This window comes from Solanum dulcamara, chromosome 2, assembly GCF_947179165.1.
Source record: "Solanum dulcamara chromosome 2, daSolDulc1.2, whole genome shotgun sequence".
NCBI classification, from domain to species: Eukaryota; Viridiplantae; Streptophyta; class Magnoliopsida; order Solanales; family Solanaceae; genus Solanum; species Solanum dulcamara.
The window spans coordinates 26369083-26387314 of NC_077238.1; the positions used below are offsets into that span (position 1 = coordinate 26369083).

The following is an 18232-nucleotide window of genomic DNA, read 5'->3' on the forward strand; positions in this document are numbered from 1 at the left end:
TCAGAGGCTCAATATGCACTGTTTTCTGCTCACTTTTTCCTTAATTCTTGTGTTTTCCATCAAAACTCATTGTAAGACACAAATACCTGAAATAAGCATAATTCAAAGGATAATTAGCCTCAACCATTAGATTAACAACACTAAGGCATAAGAAAAGAGTTCCAAATGAGTAAAAATCACCCACTCATTACCTACCTCATCTCTTTCGTGTCGCAGAGCATTCTAAGTCTGACTACACATCTTTCTTATAATTATATCACTTCCACCTCCATGTTTGATCTGACACTAACACCAAAAAATAACACCTCAATTGCTTACACGTAGAACCAAGCACGAGTCATCGCTATAAGAGAGAGGAAGGGGTAAAATGATAAGAATTTGATCGGATCAAGGATGCATAATAGAGAAACACGAGGTGAATGTATTTCCTAACAGTCTTTATAGCCCCTTGAAAATAAGTAACGAATGTCTCCGCACCAATCCTCAAGGCTCTACTAGACTGAGCTTGTACACATGTGAGACCTATGAACTGGGGCTCTGATACCAATTTGTCACGATCTGAAATCGGGTGAGATGGCACTCGCCTAACCCACCAAGGCGATTCAGCCTAAGAGTCTAAACAATTCAAAGTAAATGGAAATGAAATCGGAAATGTAAAGTCCAATATGATATAGATAAGGATAAGAAAAAAATTGAATCTAAACTATCCAAAACTTGGTGTCACATGTACAAGCCACTATTTCAATAGAAATAAAAAAGATACAAGTCCATATGTCTCACTCCTCAAGTAGAATAAAACATAAAGTAAATGGACAATGAGAGTCTGCCGAAGGAAACAAGCTACTACCTCTCACGCGTTCAGAAGCTCAGACCAAATCAATTAAAATACTAAGAGTAGGAGATGCCGTGCTTAGATCCTACATAGATGTAGAAAAAAAGGGTGAACACCAATAACACGGTACTCATCAAAATAAAAACTAAACCCGAAGTAAAGTAATGCAGAACACATGTATTGTTGACATCCCAACCATAATCCTCCACAACTACACATCTGCACTCAAACAATCCAATCTATATAATTTATATCACAATTATACCAGAATACTAGATAGTCCACAAGTAGAAAGCACATAGCTGTTCTCACCACCATACTCAGGCAACACAGAAAATCTCAAATCATAATCAATCATAGGATGAAATAGATGCAAATGCAATGGCAGATAATATTGAATCATGTCTGTTCTACGATACACATCTGCTGATCACCTTAGACTGGAACCCATGGGGGCCTCACATAGACCATGTATCCGTCGAAAAAGACCTCAGCCAATATTTGCCGAAAGAGACCTCGACCATAATATCTGTAGGAAAAGACCTCGACTGCTGAAAGAAACCTCAAAAAATTACCTTGACCATTAGAAACCTCGATCCCAATATCCAGTACCTCACTCATATCAGTTCTCAACCATCACAGATAAAATATATGCACAATTAATGAGTGAAGCAGGATAACATTCACATATGATATCATATAATCCACAATCACATAATAGATCAATGTCCCATAATTCACAACACTTAAACTATCACCTACTCAAATTCCACTATCACACTTCAAATCATATAATTCAATTCAATCTAATGACCTAACACACCCTAGTCCCCTCACATAGGAAAATATAAGGTTCAACATACTTAACAAATATTAGAATTCCACTTGCCTTAGTCAAAAGTCACGAACAATTCGAACTCAAAGCTTTTCCCCTCCGGTGATACTCCAAATCATCACAATCTAATAAAATATAGACTCACAATCACATTTTAAAATTATTGACACTAAAATGAAGCAATTTGGATGAAAATGGTAAAATGGTCAAAAATCTCATATCGGGAATCGCACAAGGAATCTGATTATTCTTAGATGAAAATATTCCTCAAGTAATTAGAAATCTAATGGTGAAAACCATTTCAAAAATGAGGTTAAAACGAGTTCGAAATCCCCATTTCTCCTTCAAAAGTTCATGTTCAGGAAAATCCAAAAATCTCCAATTTGAAATCCACAATTTGAAGTAAAAATTCAGAAATATTCAATGAAAATTAAGAAAAATGTTAGAAATACATTATCCAAGAGTTGTTTCTTGAAAAATCTCAAAGAAATCGCCTAAACCGAGCTTGGAAATGTTAAAACTAGTGAAAACACCTTAAATCTCGCCTAAACCCTCTCAGATGCCGCTTAAGCGACTAGACCCCCGCCAAAGTGAGTCCCTAAGATTAAGTGATGGGTCTTGGTTAAGAAAAACCGGTCCGCTTAAGCGTACCCTGTATCAGCACCAGCAAAATGAGCTAAGTCCCAACTCAAGCCTCCAATCGGACACTCGAAGTTTGTTCGGAATCCCATATACACAAACCATATATGAAATCCTACTAATTTTGATGTTTAGGACTCAATGGAATATTTAGAATTCAAATTTGAGGCTTCTTTGATCTGAAATCCGATAATTCACAACTAAACTAGTTTCGACACTTAAATTACCCAAAATACCCTCGGGACCTCTAAAAATTATAATGAAGCCATTTCTAGTGTTAGAATCACCTTAAAAAATAATTAGAACCATCAGAAATCCAATCTGACCACTCGAATCTCAAATGTTGACCATAGTCAAACTTGGATCAAACTTCAACTCAATTTCTATCTTCGGACCTAAATTCCACGTTTTAACTCCAAATATGATTCTGAAAACTCTCCTAGACCAATTTCCATATTTCAAAACTGATGGAAATAGTGGAATTCTATTCTGAGGCTCGAAACTCTAAATGACTTCGAAACTCAAAATTTGGTAACTTAAACCTTTAAAATCCATTTCTTAAGCAAAACCTCAACTTTTCACAAGATTTTAAAAACTAACCTTTAGACCCAACCAAAAGTGGCTCGTGGCAACTGGCGAGAGGGGTAAAATGATAATTTTATTAAAAATATCAAAAATGACCTTTCGAGTCTTTACAAAATTGTTAGAATGAATTGATTTCTATGCAGGTGTAGTATGTGGGGTTGGATGGTAAGACAGGAGTACGTGTATTTTACTAGCTTAGCATAGTCTTAGTTGTTCGCTTGCTGGGTACCGTGTCGGTGGTACTCACTCTTTGCTATCTACACTTTTGTAGGTTTCGAGCTCGGGCAGTGATTCAGATCTTTTTCCTTCCATCCGAGGCTTTCAGAGGCGATTTGAGAGGTAGTTGTTGATGCTGACAATCTTTCTTGTTCCTATTCACTTTTACTTTGTTCTATTCGAGAGACAATGTTTTGAGACTTGTAATTATTTCGGTATCTTTGTATTTAGAGACTTGTACACGTGACAACTAGTCCGTGGGGATTTTGTAGTTGACTAAGACTTTCCGCTATTGTCTTTTAATTACCAATTTAAAACTATTTTTGCATTTATTTCTGCATTGGTTGAGATACTCCCAGCCTCCACCAGCAAGCAACACCGGAGTGAATCGTAACATTTCGATCTGGGGTCAGGAGCCAAGGTTGGGTCTAAGCCGGTGAAAATGGACAAATGCCATCACATCCGAATTTCGAATTGTGACAATTTTCAAGCAAATGCAAAATGACATCACTTCTTGGAAAAAAAGCTGAATTCTTAGGATAAACGTAATTGATAACATATTGATCCATCACAGTTATTATATGTATAACATTATCGTCAAACAAACAGTTGTCAAATACAATAATAATAAGGTAGAAAAATGCTAGAAGTATTTTTATTACTACACAGAAATATCATTTCTACAAAGTTCATAGCCATAAAGCTACTTTAACAAGTAGAGATGAATACGTAGGTCAACTTAATGAAATGTTGATTGCCAAGCTTTCTAGTGAAAACAAAACATTTATATTCTTCCTCGCATCATCAGTATATTATTAGATTCAATATGCCATTTATGTTTCTTGAGAAAATATGACAAAAATGATACCTCTTATATTAGAGGGTAAGTTTAAAATAATTCTTTTAGATATACTTTTGAGCGATTTTGATTCTTTAAATTTGTCAGAAATATCTATATTTAATCTCTGTTATATATTTAATAAATTCCGGTTTTGTGATTTAACATGAATTGTGAAAAAAAAAAAAGAAATTTAATATGAGCTCACATTTGAAGGTATTATTTTTGTAGTTTTAATTAATTGTAATCCGTTTCTAAATTAGATGTAACTCTTTGAGTTACAATTTATGCTACTTTACATATATTTTTGATGTATTTCAAAATTATTTCATTCCTAGATGTGGCGGGACGTTTTTTCAGTATTTATTATTAAAAAAAGTATTCCCACAATTTCTATAAAATCATATATCCAGAATTTATTAAATATATCATTGATAAAAATAAAAAAATGCTCACTTTTGAAATATTTAGAGGACCAAAGATGATCATGATTATGTATAAAGGGCCATTTTTTTAAACCTACCCCATATATATATAATTTCAGGGTTCAAAAACCATTTTATTAATGGAAAATTACACAAAATAGACCCAATTGTAAAATTATTTATTTAAATTGGACCTAAACCAAACTATTTACCCATAATAAACTCATGGCCCAAACTGTTTACCCTCTTATCCCACTTTCTCCCTTTTAATTTTGCGTACGACAGTCATGTTGACGTCTGTATCACTGCTATGACATAATCCTCTGTGATACTTCAATGGTATATTGATACCATATCGGTATAATATAAGATTGAGTTTAATTCTCGGTGATACTCCATCGGTAGATTGATACCTTATCAGTATTATATAGGATTGGACTCTTTTTTTAAGAAATAAAAATAAAACAATTAAGAGAAAATTATTAAAATCGCAATCTTATTTATTAAACTCTAAATTAATAAATATATTCTTTGTGATACTCCGTTGGTATATCGATACCATATCGATATCATATAGGACTGAACTTAATCGTTTGTGATACTCCATCGATATATTGATACCTTATCCGTATCATGTAGGGTGGGCGCTAACATCAACATGACGTTAGCGTACGAATTTTAAAATAAATTTATGTTATTTTAAAATTAAAAAGGGGTAAGAAAGTAATGGGGCATTTAAGGATAAATATTTTTCCTTTTTGAGGTATAAATGTTATTTTTTCTTTTATTAATGAACAAAGTCCAAACTGTTGTAAAATAAACTAAATTTAGCAGAATAAGACGGAGAGAATAACAGAGGAGAAAGAAAGATAGATGACTGAAAGAGAAAAAAATTTGTGTGTATTTTGCCATGCCAAAACATGGCTATAAATAGGCTAGGAAAAGAAAGAAATTGGTGGGTTGCCCACTTTCAGTGGGCCCCATATGAATAAAAATAATGTATTAGTAGAGATCCATTCCACGCACTATCTAACACTCCCCCTTGGATGTCCACATGTAATGTGCCTTCATAAAAACACTTTACAAAAAATAATATATACATTTATTCTGTGCATCCTAGATATTGTGTCTTGTTCAAACTTTACTAGGAAAAAACCTAGTGGAAAAAGCCTAGTGAAGGAAAAAGAGTACACATATTTGGTAATACGTCTTGAGTGCTGCCTCATTAAAAACCTTACCAGAAAAACCCAGTGGGACAAAAACCTTGGCTAAGGAAAAAAGAGTGCAGCGCGTATTTTACTCCCCCTGATGAAAACTTCATTTGATATTTTGGAGACGACGCATTCCAACTTTATATGTTAATTTCTCAAAAGTTGATGTTGGTAACGCCTTTGTGAATAAATCTTCAAGATTATCACTTGAACGAACTTGTTGTACATTAATATCACCATTCTTCTGTAGATCATGTGTGAAGAATAATTTTGGTGAAATATGTTTCGTTCGGTCTCCTTTAATAAAGCCACCTTTCAATTGAGCTATGCACGCGGCATTGTCTTCAAATATAATTGTGGGTACTTTAACATCATTTTTTAGACAACATCTTTCTTTGATGAATTGTATCATCGACAAGCACACACATTCTCTACTTACTTCATGAATTGCTATTATTTCAGCATGATTTGAAGAAGTAGAAACAATGGACTGCTTTGTAGATCGCCATGATATAGCAGTTCCTCTGTGTGTAAATAGATAGCCTGTTTGAGATCGAGCTTTATATGGATCTGATAAATAACCTGCATCTGCATAACCAATAAGGTCTACGCAACCTTTGTTAGTATAAAATAAACCCATATCAATAGTACTCTTCAGGTATCGCAAAATATATTTGATACCGTTCCAATGCCTTCGCGTTGGGGATGAACTATACCTTGCTAGCAAATTAACAGAAAATATTATATCAGGTCTAGTTGCGTTAGCAAGATACAAATGTGCACCAATAGCACTAAGATATGGTACTTCAAGACCAAAAAATTCTTCATCCTTTTCTGAAGGTCTAAATTGATCCTTTTCCACTTCAAGTGATCGAACAACCATTGGAGTACTTAATGAATGTGCTTTGTCCATGTAAAATCTTTTTAAGATTTTCTCAGTGTAGGCAGATTGATGGACAAAAACCCCATCTGCTAAATGTTCAATTTGCAGACCTAGACAAAGTTTTGTTATTCCAAGATCTTTCATTTCAAATTCTTTCTTTAGCTATTCAATTGCCTTTTGGACCTCTTTAGGGGTTCCAATGAGATTAATGTCATCAACATAAACGGCGAGTATAACAAACTCTGATTCCGTTTTCTTTATAAAAATACATGGACAAATGACATCATTTATATAGCCTTCATTTATTAAGTACTCACTAAGGCGATTATACCACATACACCCTGATTGTTTTAGATCATATAATGATCTTTTCAATTTCACTGAGTACATCTTCTGAGATTTATTACTTGTTTCAGGCAATTTTAATCCTTCTGGAATTTTCATATAAATTTCATTATCAAGTGAACTATAAAGGTAAGCTGTAATTACATTCATTAGATGTATTTCAAGATTTTTATGTACAGCTAAACTGATGAGATATCGAAAAGTTATTCCACCCATAACAGGTGAATATGTTTCTTCATAGTTGACCCCAAGTCTTTGAGAGAATCCTTGTGCAACAAGGCGTACCTTGTATCTTACAATTTCATTTTTCTCATTTCGTTTTCACACAAAAACCCATTTATAGCCAACTGGTTTTACACCTTCAGGGGTTCGGACTACAGGTCCAAAAATCTCACGTTTAGCAAGTGAGTCTAATTCAGATTGAATTGTCTTTTGCCATTCTGGCCAATCACATCTACGTCGACATTCTTCGACGGATTTAGGCTCAAGACTTTCACTATCTTGCATGAGGTTAATTGCAACATTATATGCAAAAATATTATCAATCGTGATTTTAGATCGATCTAAATTTATCTCATCACCGGAAGAACTTATTGAAAGTTCTTCATTCACTTGAGTCTCGGGTTCACTGATTTCTTCAGGAATATCAGAATTACTCAAATCTTGACCTCCTTCAAGAGGTTCTTGTGTAGTATCATCTTTATTATTTTTCACGCTTCTCTTTCTAGGATTTTTATCCTTTGAACCCAGTGGTCTACCACGCTTCTGGCGTGTTTGAGATTCAGAAGCTATGATACTTGTAGATGGTCCTTTTGGGACATCAATCCGGATAGGCACATTCACTGCAGGGATATGTGACTTAGTTATCCGTTTCAAATTAGTAAATGCATCTGACATTTGATTTGCTATTTTTTGTAAGTGGATGATCTTCTGGATCTCTTGCTCACATGTGTGAGTACGTGGATCAAAATGTGATAGCGATGAAACTTTCCACGCAATTTTTTTTTCTTTTTCGGATTCCTTTTTCTCTCTCCTTAATGGTCGGAAAAGTGTTTCACCAAACCGACAATCTGCAAATTGAGCAGTGAATAAATCTCTAGTCAACGGTTCAAGATATCGAATTATGGAGGGTGAGTCAAATCCAACATATATGTCCAACCTTCGTTGAGGGCCCATTTTTATACATTGTGGTGGTGCTACAGGTAAGTATACCGCACAACCAAAAATTCTTAAATGGGCTATATTTTGTTCATGACTAAATACTAATTGTGATGGAGAGTATTTATTATAATGTGTCGGTCTGAGACGTACAAGTGCTGCTGTATGTAAGATAACATGACCCCAAACAGTAATTGACAATTTTATTTTCATTAGTAGAGGTCTTGCTATCAATTGTAGGCGCTTTATAAATGACTCTGCAAGGCCATTTTGAGTATGAACATGAGCAACAAGATGTTCAATTTTTATCCCAATTGATAAGCAATAATCATTAAAAGCTTGAGATGTATATTCTCCAGCATTATCAAGGCGAATGGTCTTAATTGGATAATCTGAGAATTGTGCTCTCAATCTTATTATTTGTGCCAACAACTTCACAAACGCCAGGTTGCGGGATGATAAGAGGCACACATGAGACCATCTAGATGATGCATCTATTAGAACCATAAAATATCTAAACAATCCACTAGGTGGATGAATAGGTCCATATATATCTCCATGTATACGCTCTAAAAAGCCAGGAGATTCGATGCCAGCCTTCAGGATCGATGGTCTGGCAATTAATTTGCCTTGATAATAAGCAGCACATGAAAATTCATCATTTGTAAGAATCTTTTGATTCTTTAACGGATCTTCAGTTAAATTTTCAAGAATTTGTCTCATCATTATTGATCCGGGATGACCTATTCGATCATGCCATAGCACAAATATATTTGGATCAGTAAACTTCTGGTTTATGATCATATGTGCTTCAATTGCACTAATTTTTGCATAATATAGGCCAGATAACAGAGTTGATAATTTTTCCAAAATATATTTCTGGTCTGAGACACTTTTGGTTATACCAAGGTATTCAATAGTCATTTCATTTAGTGTCTCAACATGATATCCATTTCTGCGGACATCTTTAAAACTTAACAAGTTTCTAGGGGATTTAGAAGAGAATAATGCATCTTTTATAACAATTTTTGTCCCTTTAAGCAGAATTATAGTAGTTTTTCCGGAGCCTTTTATCATTTTTGAATTATCAGATATTGTAGTAACATTAGCTTTTCTTCTAAGCAAATTGGAAAAATATTTCTCGTCTTTAAAAATAGCATGAGTTGTTCCACTATCAATTACACAAATATCCTCTTGATTTATCATTGATCCAAACAAGATTTGAGGCATTTCCATATTTTCTTCAATGAAAAATAAAATAAGTATTAACACATGATATATTACATAAATTTTATTTATTTTCATTGACTAGGAAAATACAAACATCATATTTAATACAGATAAAAAGAAAAATATGTACATATTATTAGTCTTATCAATATTCATATTTTCGTCTGGAAAATTAAAGAAATCAGCTACATCTAAATGCATGGGCTCAATATTATCTTCAGAGATAAAATTTGTCTCTGGATTATTTTCTGTCCTCTTTAATGATGCCTGATATAGCTGAACCGGACGTTTTGACGACCGGCAAGTCCGCGATCAGTGCCCCACACCTCCACATTTATGACATACACTTTCTGAATTATTCTTCGGTAAAGCTTCTGGCTTTTTACCATGCCTTTTATATTGCTGGTCATTTCTCGATGCCAGCCGAATATCATGATTAAAATTCCTTCTTTGCCCACGACCACGACTGGGGCCATGACCTCTTTCTCGTTGGTTATAATTTGCCTGATTCACTTCAGGGAGTGGCAAAGAACCAACTGACCGACTATCATAATTTTTCATTAATAGTTCATTATGTCTTTCAGCAATAAAAAAGTGAGAAAGTAATTCAGAATATTTTTTAAATTCTTTTTTGCGATATTGCTGCTGCAGGAGCATATTCGCGGGTGGAAATATAGAGTATGTCTTTTCAAGTTTATCTTGCTTAGTGATCTCTTTTCCGCATAAATTTAATTGAGCTATAATTCTAAACAAAGCAGAATTATATTCAGTTATATTTTTGAAATCCATTAATCTCAAATTTAGCCAATCATGACGAGCTTGTGGAAGCATGACCAACTTTAGGTGGTCATATCTTTCATTTAGATTTTTTTACAATTTAAGGAGTTTTTTTAATGTGAGATATTGTAATTTTAGCCCCTCGTCAAGATGGTGGCGGAGAAATATCATGACTTTAGCACGGTCTTGATTGGATGCCGTATTGTCATCTTTAATGGTGTCTGCCAGACCCATTGATTCTAAATGAATTTCGGCATCAAGTGCCCATGATGAGTAGCCTTTTTCAGAGATATCAAGAGCAGTAAATTCAAGTTTGGAAATATTTGCCATTTTATAAAATTAAAATTAAATAAAACTCTTACCACTTTTGTTACTTTGAATAAATAGCAGAGCTTCGTGCAGATAATGTATTGTAAAATAAACTAAATATAGCAGAATAAGACGGAGAGAATAACAGAGGAGAAAGAAAGATAGATGACTGAAAGAGAAATTTTTTTGTGTGTATTTTGCCATGCCAAGACATGGCTATAAATAGGTTAGGAAAAGAAAGAAATTGGTGGGTTGCCCACTTTTAATGGGCCCCATGTAAATAAAAATAATGTATTAGTGGAGATCCATTCCACGCACTATCTAACACAAACACCAAAAAATTTAAAAATGACCCAAGGCCCAATCCGTCAAAACAAACAAAGCCTCTAGATTTTCTAAAATGGTACTATATCTATTCATTTTAGGAGAGTACTTAGTACTCTCTTTCCTGATCTGCCTCCTCCTCCCTAAGATGTCGGTGTGTTGTCAGAGGAATTTTCAGCTGTTCTGACTCCTTCTTTGGGTCATTTTCAAGCTCGAACCCTTCTTACAATGCTGTAAGCTCTGTCTATCATCTTCACTGTTATCTGATACCCCTTCTCTTCTTTTATTTTTCTCTTATCCATTTATCAATTGATCTATGATGCTTCTGTGTAGGTTTTCTGTGTAGGTGGTCGAGGCTCAACCCCAAGGGACTGAAGACCGAAGCTTGGAGTTCTTTGCTCATGAATCTCTAGTAAGCAAGCCCTAATTTCTTTTTGAATGTTTCTTATTTCCCTCCATTTAACTCTGACCTCATTTTTGTTTGCCTTCATGACCAGATGAAGCTTAGGTGGCGGCTCTCTTACTTCAACTTTCCTTGAATTTTCTTTAGATGCTCCATTCGTTTTATTCTTCAACTTATGTATCTAGAATTTTTTAGATTATACTGTGAAAATGAAACTTTGATTTGTAAGACTTAAGTTTCTTAACTATATCAGGCTAAAAACTTGTCTCCAAGTATATCAATGGGTGTACACTTTCCACCATTTTCTTGACCAAATCTTGTATTTGCATCACCATTCCACTAAGAGAAGTATTTTCTACCTATTTAATACTATTCTTCCTCTTCCAGATTGTCCACATGATTATTGTCGATATTGCTTCATATATCCCTTGTAATTTTGGTGAGGGCATTGTGCTTTCACCATGCAGTTATTAATTATTGTAGATGCATTTTCTCAGTGTGTATTCTTGCAAAAACATCAAATTGCCTTCAAAGATAGGCTACGGAGCCTATTAGAAAAATTTGTGTCATTGTTTTCTCCTCCCTTGTATCATAACACCAACATTTTGACACTATATGGATTTCATTCTCTTTAAATTATCATATGTAGAAATTCTTCTTTTCCACACCCTCCAGAGGTAAAAATTCACCTTAAGAGGTAGTTCCTTCCTTCAAATAAACCCATATTCTGTCCTGATTTTCCGCTTCTTCTATGAGCTTTCAACTATGACCCATTCTTATATTAACGTCAATTCAACAAAATATCCTTTATTTTTTCTCATATTTAGTTGTTTTAATTGAAAAATATAGTAATTGTTCAAACGCTACTACAATATTGACTAAAGAACAATCAAGACTCATTTGTCTTAATGAAACAGTCAACCCCTAATTTTATGAAAAAATGATCTAATTTGTATTTTGAAATCTTGGGTAAATTTATTTACCTATTTAAAACTTATCGAGATGGTCGGGGTGAAAATTCAAGGGTTTAGGGTGTTTCTGTACGTGTTGAATCTCGATAAATTTGCAAATCTTCAGCTAGTGTCTGGTGTTTTCTGAGACTGGATATTATAATCACAGTCGCTATGTATTTGATTAATTTATATATATATATAGTTTTAAATAACGAAACTTAAATTTTACATATTACTCTCTGATCCTACATATTAGTCGCTTCAACAAAATAAAATATATGTTCAACATAATTGATAATATTTAAAATAACATTCAATGTCTTTTGCAAATAATGTGCAAAAATTATAATTTGGACTAGAGGTATGGGCGAGTGTAACTTTGGAATGTCAGAACCCAAATTCCTATGCGAAATATATATTTATGTGTAAGAATTTATTAAAATATATTTGTAATATTAAATGTATTATGAGTTTGATACTAATCTTAACTATTTATTTTATAAAGTTTATATTTTTGATGCACTTTGACTTGAGGTAGTACCACTTAAGTTTCCTTCAATTAGTAATTTATCATTCACCATTTAATAACTTTGGCGAAATTACTGCTCGATACTTGTACTTTTAAAAAATTATTAGATTTCAAAATTAGCCAAAAAAATAAAGTACTTGAGAAAGTGCTCTTGTATATACGTATTTTCACAAGAATAAGAAAAAGCACATGAAGAGCCAACACTGACGTTCCTTGACATAATACACTCATTTTATTAGGTGAGAGGGCAGCACCAATTTTTAAAATTTAGTCAATAACTCATTAGATTGAAGAATGGACAAAACAATGTATCTTTAAGGGTTCAATCTAGTTTCGACAAACTGTTTTGTCTTCAAGGAAATTAAAATGAAAGTTGACATGAATCGTGGATATAAATGTTTTAAGTTTCGCGCAACTAACAACATATAGATTTTTGTTATACAATTATAAAAGTGTTATCATAGAAAATAGAGAAAATAATGCACTATAAGTTGTTGTAATATTTTTATTATATTCAGTGAGCGAATCTCTCAATTTAGTATTGTCACACCCAACTTGGGGATGCAACTAGCACCTGATGCCACACTTGACTTTGATACCGATTCATATTAGATTGCTATGCAACAAGTGTAATACTAGCCACAAAATCAAGAAAATAAACAGGTATATCTGACTTAAAAATAAGCCCTCAGCCAGCAACGCCCTTGTCAACATAACCTGTAATAAATTCAACAAACCCCAAAAATTCATATATAATAGAAACTAAGTTCTATGTGGACCGTCAGGGCCATCATGATATCTAGAAACATATAAAATGGTAAAACAGTAAACAACAAGGTCAACACAGCCAACAATGCGCATCTATATAACCTAAAATCAAAAAGCCTTTAAGAGTAATAACTTGGACAGAACAGAGCCTCAACCAACCCATCAACTGAGCATGATAAAAAACTAGAAAACCTCTAGATCTGGAAATTCCCAAAGAAGTGGAGCTGACCAATCTTCTGACACTTGGATATGTTATTGAGGAGGCCTATGTACTTATCTGTTGCACCTGCAAGTAGTAGCACCCCTAAAAAATAGACCGATATAAAAGGCACTAGAATAACTAAGCAAGTATCATAATATACTGAAAGTAATCAAGTAAGAAAGTCAGGAATAAGATGAGTGTAATGACTTTTTCCTAAATTTAAGCATACCAAAAATAATCAAACAACAATCTAACCAAGCCTCCATAGGCTCGACAGGTCTAAACAACAAACAAGACCAGCTACCCAGACCATTATAGGCTCAAAATTTTCCAATTCAGTCTATATACCTTTATCAGTAGTCACGTTGCCTTGTTGGCAGTCATTATATCTTAATAGCCTCTCATACACTTTATATCAGGTCCGGAAGGACATCATTATACACTAATAGCCCATTAGGCACTATTATATCATAATAGACCCTTAGATATTTTTTATATAACCTTGAAGGCAATCACTACCTTCTCTTAGATCCATAGGCATCAGATAGTCTTCGTAGGTATCATATAAGCCTCTTAGACATCAACATAGCCTTGTGAGCATCAACATATAGATCTTTTAGGCAATCGAGTGGCTGTATGTGAACATACCTCAATATAACCCCGTAGTAACAAGAATAACCCATTAGCTTTATATTAGCCTCAAAGGCAATTAGAACAACCCGCTTCCACTTACTTTAGTAGTATAACACCTCAGAAGTAAAAATTTAAAATGGGAATGAAAAGTTGTTGAAGTTTCTGGTACACTGGTTCTACAAGCCTATATACGTACTATAGATAGTTGTACGGGCTGCGAAAACTAGTCATGGATGGTGCCTTTGAATTTTCAGAATATGGTTCAGCGATTATGGGTCAGTTTTGACGGATCATAGTTAGAAGAACAGATTGTAGATAAGCTTGTGGTTAAGAGTTCAGAAAGTCATAAAATGTCAAGATGACTCGTCAGTAGAAATACGGGTCGTAGTTTGTCTAGTGGATGGACTTTCGAATTTGGGGGAATTTTGGTACTTTATACTTCTACGACTAGAATTTATGGGTCGTACTTATTTTTATGGTCGGTAAATGAGACCGTAGTTTGAACTTTAGAGAATGGATATTTCAGTACTTGGATCCATAAATAGACAGTATGGTCCATAGTAGTATTTATGGGGTCATAAATGGGGGTTTGTATTTCCTAAATCTCTAAATGTTTTCTATGGATGGACTTCTATGGGTCGTAGAGGTTCTATGGTCCAGATATGGCCCCATAGACACACTGTTTGCCAGTTCTTTTCTCAGGGTTAAATGGGTCTTTTCCCACTCTTTTAATTCCTATACTATGCTCTTTATACCTATTTTTAGGACCTATAACTGGTCCTAAGACTCAAACCCTCCCTATCACTATCATTCTCTCAAAACCCTAAGTTTTCTTCTCCAAGTTTTCTCTCAATGTGAATCTAGGATTCTTCATGCTTCAAGTCTCCTCTTCCACGTTCAAGGCTAGTGTTCATCAAGGTATGTGGGAATTTTATCAATGGGTTCCTCTTCACTCATTGAGTCCCAAAGAAAACTCAATTCTCCATTTATGATTCTACCTATTTTCTAGGGTTTCATGATTTTCTTATGGGTTCAAGTTTATTCTTATTTATTGATCTTATTATGCATGATTTGATCATAATTCAATATTTTTAATGATTTTTACATGAACTCATACTATATAAGTTTTTTATGAATATGATTCAAGTTATAATGATATGCATGCATGAGGATTTAAAGAGTGAATCAATGATTCTTTTAGATAAAGTATCAGTTATGTTTTATGAAATTGAATGTTTCCTACTGAAGTATTCTCATTATGAAAGATTATCATAATTTAGATGCTTTAGATAAGTGTCTCTTATGAGTAGGTTATGAAATCATGATTTAAAGGAGCTATTCTTATGATATGAAGTTTATGAATGATTTGGTATTACTAGATTCTTACCATTTTAAATATTATGAATATGATATGGTTAAGCATATTTTTCATTGGGAGTTTACTTATCAACGAGCAAACCTTGAGATGAAGTCTCACTTGTTGGTATAGGCGGAGTGCTTTAGAAATAATTTCTTTATCCCATAACTATGTGCCCTCGTAGGACTTAGTCTTAATTGACTCTAGCTAGTGGATCCACAATAATTCATGATTATGGTCCTTACCTTGGCAAGTAGGACACCCTCTTTTCGGTGTACTGAATTTCATGTTATAACTCACATGATTTATGTTGATTAACAGTTTCTTCCACAAAAGACTTGTGATTTTCACAACAGTTTATGATATCACTATGATTATGATTTCACTTATTATATGATTATGACTCTTTTCAGAATATTGCATTGACCTTGTATCATGTTTTATGAATTCAACTTATCAGATTTTGATATATTTTACTTGGTCAAGCATTATCGTATTTTCAGACTATAATGTTATTATGTTATGTTTATGCATGTTCTCCATACTCAGTATATTACGAGTATTGACCGCATACTTTTACCTATATTTTCTCATAATATAGGTTCTGACTCTCCATTTCACACCCCAGTTAGTATATACCCAATCTACTTAGTACGAGAGTTGGTGAGTCCTCATGTTCTGAGGACGATGCTATCTTTTTATTTCAGTAATTCTCTTTCAATTTTAGATTTTAAAGTTAACTAGGGACATATCCTAGCAACTCACCTATGTTAGTAGAGGCTTTTAGACTAAGAGTTAGATTTCCGCATATGTGTCTTCCGATATTGTCTTTTGCTATATGAGATTCTTTTAGACTAATTGTATTTTCTTCTACCTTTCAGTTATATATCTTAGGTGTATTTATATGCCAAATAGCCAAGTGGAACTCATGTTTTTAGCTAATTTTGAGATCAAATCCCATTTTATTGATAGGATTATAGTTACATTTATGTGTTTGTAACAACCAACATGATTAGGAGATTGTAGGTTGGAAAGCATGCAAAATGAACACAAAAAAGACAAAACTAGAAGTTAAGATGAAGAGGGAGTTAAAAGTTTAAGGATGAAGCATTGATTTTGTGAAGAACCCAACTCTATAGTTGTTCCGCATTGTAGGGCTGGGAAGTGGAATTTGGCTTGAGAAAGAATTTTGAAATAGTGAAGTCCGTGGTATGTTCGTGATGTGGAGAGGGTTCTTTTGGCAGAACTGAAGAAATAAGATACCTCCACATCGCAGACCTACAATGTGAATTTTAGTTGCATTTTCCAACTCTATAAATAGACAACCTTTTATTGTTTTTATTTCGTTCTTTTTCTAATTCAGTGGAAAGACGACTTAGACGACTTTTCTTCAAGAATATTAGGGTTTATTTCTACTCTTTTCATATTTTGAATTCTTAGATAATTATTAAACAGTCTATTGTTATGCATCGAATTATGAGTAGCTAAACTCCCTTGTTCTAGGAATGTGGCTACGAGTGATGGTTTAATATAAAGTTTTTTAGATAAAGATGCATTAATAATTAATGTTATTCTTGTGTTCTTGCATTTACTATTTCAATGCTCGATAAACATTAGAATACATTGTTTGTCCGCTCTTGAACTAAAGAGAGGAATAAAAGGATAGAACGAGGAATGCAAAGAGCATGTTCATTCAAGGGTAGAACTTAGAGTGGTTCTTATGTAGGATAGAAATATACCGAGTATACCGCTTTTGATTATGAGACAAGATGATAGCTTAATACTCCATGGGTTGTTTATTTCTATTTCCGCTCAATGATATAGTTAGACTTCAATTATGGTAGGCGATTAGATGTCAAGAGATCATGATTATAAAATAAACCTTATAAATCAGTAGCTTGTTAACCTATCAGATTCTAAAGTTAGAGATATTATACTTGAACTCATGCTAAGCTGCAGCCCTGGAATTTCCCAAGTCTCTGACAAACTCCACTTGAAATTGAATCAATTGTTCATTAGCTTAATTAATTTAATTATTGAAAATTGTTAGTATATATCACCATTCAAAACTCTCTCAAACACGTGCATTTAATTATAGTTACACCAAAAATTACTTATTTACTGAGTTAAAGTCCTTTGGATTTGATAATCCGACTCGAAAGAGTCACTATATTACTTGGTTGACCCTTACATTCCATATGCTATTGGTAGGAACATGTTTTTCGTGCTATTGCTAGGGACTTTAATATTAGTAGATATTTTCTTTTTGAGTTTCATGATTACTTGTGCAAGTGTTGACAACTTGATCTTAATTTTTATTCTTCGCAGGTAACTCGTGTCACTACACTGGAAAAAGATGGAGAAATTTTAAAGCCATTGGTTGAGCCTGAATGATTTCTGCATCATAAAATAAGACAAACATCTCTACAATGTCCTGTACCTCAAGTCGAGTGCTGTCACAACCCAACCCTGTAGGCCGTGACGGGTGTCCAAACTGGGCACTCGCGTATATCCCTGCTATCTGTAAGTAAATCTGTCCCCTATTTAAGTTATAGCACATCAACAGGCAGGATAACATATAAGACGGCGAGGCTTATCATAGGCACCACGGTACATACATGCATATACAACCCATACACAATCCACATACATGTCCACAGACCTGTAAGAGTAAGAACAGTAACATAAGGTGGGACAGGGCCCCCACCATAACCCGTGAACAAATAAATATATACATCGAGGGTTAATACCAAAACTAGGCTCCGGCAAAATGGAGCGCT

At 33.9% G+C, this 18232-nt stretch overlaps 1 long non-coding RNA gene across 1 annotated transcript; it reads left to right on the forward strand.

Annotated features, from left to right (window-relative positions):
• Nucleotides 1–10738: 10738 nt before the first annotated feature.
• On the forward strand, nt 10739–11405 carry LOC129875945 (uncharacterized). The gene is made up of 3 exons (XR_008763252.1): nt 10739–10840; nt 10941–11019; nt 11105–11405. It is a non-coding gene; the product is annotated as an uncharacterized LOC129875945 (long non-coding RNA).
• Nucleotides 11406–18232: the final 6827 nt, after the last annotated feature.